The sequence below is a fragment of the Sinocyclocheilus grahami genome, unplaced genomic scaffold (assembly GCF_001515645.1).
Source record: "Sinocyclocheilus grahami isolate Dianchi unplaced genomic scaffold, SAMN03320097.WGS_v1.1 scaffold74.1, whole genome shotgun sequence".
Taxonomy (NCBI): domain Eukaryota; kingdom Metazoa; phylum Chordata; class Actinopteri; order Cypriniformes; family Cyprinidae; genus Sinocyclocheilus; species Sinocyclocheilus grahami.
The window spans coordinates 1-3,650 of NW_015505253.1; positions in this window are offsets into that span (position 1 = coordinate 1).

A 3,650-nucleotide genomic window follows, 5' to 3' on the forward strand; every position below is an offset into this window, starting at 1 on the left:
TTCCCTTTGAGCTAAATTATTGACCTGTTTCCCTTACAAGAGTTAAACTGTGTTAGAACAAATTCTTCTTGATAATGTCAGATAACTTTGATAGAAAAGTAATGGATTACAATCAACCAAAAATTCAGACAACTGTTAGTATGACAATATTTACACAACTATCAATACTTTGTTGACCAATTACCAAGCAATGCTTCATTTTGTTCAGTCTGTGGTGTAAAAAGGTCGCATTAGCAATTAAAGAAAAAAAAACACTTAAGCAAAACATGCAGGTCAAAGTGTCTGAGTAATTTTTGGTCCCAAATTTTGAAATCAGTTTTACTAGTAGGTCACTGTATGAATAATTTTTGGGTATAAAATGTCACAGTTTACTTTATTTGGCAATACTTACTTACATAAATGAACTATAGTGTCCTGCACTATACTGTATAACAACTATAGTTGACTGTGGATTAATTCTTGTTAAAACTACAAAGTAATTCAGTCAAGAGCAGTGAGTGATTTTCTTTCTTTCATTTTCTTGGATTAACATTACAGCAGCTAATAAATTATGCGCGGTCACTTTAAGAGACAATGCATCCATTATAATGATACACATCCTTTTTGGTAAAACACTGTGTTGTGATGACTAATCAGATGTTTTTTGTTACAAGTATAAATGACGGTAGTTCACCTAAATGTAGGCTAATTTACACTGAAGAAGTGATGACAGAAAAGAAAAGTATGCTACTTTGAAGGTTTAATTTTGCAAGTAAGGAGTAATAATTATAACTTTTCCTTAGAAATAGTGTAGGAGTGTTCAGTTTCAATAGTTCAAGTAAAAAAAACCAATTTACTTAATATTAATATTTGGTGTTTATAAATGTGGAAGACATTTTACAATGAATAAATGTCAGCTTCATAAATACAGTTTTTTGGTAAATCATTATTTAAGTTGGTAGGAAAATAAAGGCAAAATGTGGTGCATTTAGGTTTCTGGATTTAACATTGTGTATTGTACTACATACTTCATATTGTAAATCGTATAAAAATGTTGAAAATACATTTTATAACATTTTTGTATCCATATGTACAGCATATGCACTTTTGGATTTATTACAAAACTTGCGTAAAAAAAAAGTTCACAACCTACAGACAATGTTTGTCTTGTTCAAAACATGAAAAATTAAATAAAAATAAACACTGCCCACTAAAATCTTGCTGGAATGTTTATTTACAAGAAATCATAAAAATAAAAAAAAATGCTAATAATATTTATATAAATATTATTCAATTATTTTTAAATATTAATATTGTCTGACATGCCTTCTAAAACCAATGAGGTTAAAACAAGTCAAATATACATTTACATTAAAATTAACTGGCAACCAATTTGCCATCATTGCTTCCAGCACATTCCCTTACCTTAAGTCCAGCATTTTACAATGAAGACTCGCCAATCCAGAAGAAAGCAGTTTAACTCTCTGATGCATCGTGGTCACTACAGTGGAAAGATATTTAGAAGCCATTTTGAACCATTTAAGATGTAGCATCATGTCCCAACCACCAACTGGCGAACCCCCAAAGTGTTGTCTACGATTCCATTTAATTGTTGTCTTTTTATCTATATTTTTGTTTTGCATAATATATTCAAAATGGCGATAGGAAAAGGGGATGCACCATGTACCTTGGGAATAAGTGTTAAATACTTTTACTCTCAGAAAACCAGACAGGTACAAAAAATATTTCTCAGTTAAATAGGATGTCAGAAATAGATTCATCCAGATTTTAACAATGTTTTTCTTGTAAATTTTTTTCTGTGACAGAAAATATATCTGTCCACTACAGTGTCATGCACCAAAGGGTATAATTCTGCCTATGGGCCTATAGGTCAGGGGAGGCGTTTCCACATGGTAGAGTATGGCAGTCGCCATACCCTAGCCCAGTCAGGTGTGCCGTGGAAAATCCAAACGATCTATTATATTTCATTATTATTGTTTTAAAACACTGCTATTGGTCTTCCTTATGTCTGTTTGAGGGTTTTACAAATATTTAACCAATGAAAAGCATTCAAAAGAGGTGTTACTAAACTTTGTAACGATATGGATCCTCAAACTGTCAGCGAAACCTCGTAACTTCACCCCGTCTCCATTCAGAACGAAGCGCGCGCACAGCCTGGAGACAGATCTCGGCTTGTTCGCAATGCAAGGGTAAATAATAAATAACTGATGTTTGAATAAATACAGCGTTTTCTTCACTAAAACGCGATGTCTGTAAAGGCTACTCAGGTAGCCAAAATGGTTTGGCCCGATAATGGCCCAGATCCGGCAGGCCGGCAGAAATAACTCGGCCCGGCTGCGGTTGCCAGACTCGGCATGGACATGGGATGAATGACGCCCCAGAATCGGCCCAAATACACTGGCTCGAGTCCGGCTGCCAAAACTGCCAGCATTGGGCCACAATCACACCGACAAGAATAGAAACACTTAGCCAGTACTGGCCCGAGTCTGGGTACTGAAACTGAGCCGACATCACCGGCATTGGGCCACAATCACGCCAACCAAAATGGTACACTTAGCCAGTACTGGCCCCGAGTCTTGGTACTGAAACTGAGCCGACATCACCGGTAACTGGGCCACAATCACACCACTCAAAATGGTACACTTAGCCAGCACTGGTCCGACACTGGGTACTGAAACTGAGCCGACACTAGGTCACAATCATGCCGACACCTAGCCGGTACTAGTCTTGTTCGCTAAATTAAAAAAAAAAATACTTACACTTACTTATACAGAATTAAACTTCTAAAATGTGTGTATTAAAGACTCCTTCCAGTTTTTATACAAAACCAGAGCTTTGAATAATTAGTTTTTCCACAAAATGACATTGTTACCTTAAAATCCTTAAGATGGCATCTTTCAACTAAAATAAAATATATATTTTACAGTGTCCTAGTTAAGCCTACATGTACTTATGCATGTCAACTAAATATGTCACCTTTGCAAAGATTAAGGGTTTGGCCCTGTAGCGTCTGGACCACTCAAACACACAATATATATTTTGTTAGCTAGATTTAACAAATACTCTGTAACACCCCAGGAAGCTGAACAGGCCCCTGGTTCCATAGCAATGCTGACACCTGATACATTTACGACCTCCTGGAATTTAGGTGAAGAAAATCGCTTCCTTGCCCATAAGGAAAATCCACAAGGGAAGGACTTTTCTTTGCTAATTAACTAATAGGAAAACCTTTCTTTGAATGAACACACATGATCCTTCAGGTCATTGGGTATATTATTGTCATCGTGTATTTTGTCTTTGATATTTTTAGACTATTTTAGGCATGCTTGTGAGGGAACCCATTCCTGTCATCCTTTCACTATAAGTAACTCTACCATGTCTAGTATCTATGAATTCGTATTCGGATGATCTAATTGAGAGTGTATATTGTATGTTTACACCTACGCAACATATTAGTGTTCTAAGAGTCTTTAATAATTTTTACACAAGCTTCATATGCAAATTACCATGCTTTCAAACAAAGGGCCATAAAAATGCCCCAGTATCTCAGAACTCCCACTTGAGATTCCGGACTTCCTCATTGGACAAGCCCATCTTGAGAGGTGTGAATCTTTGCAGGCTTTAAAGGCCACACTTCATGTGACCCGCCC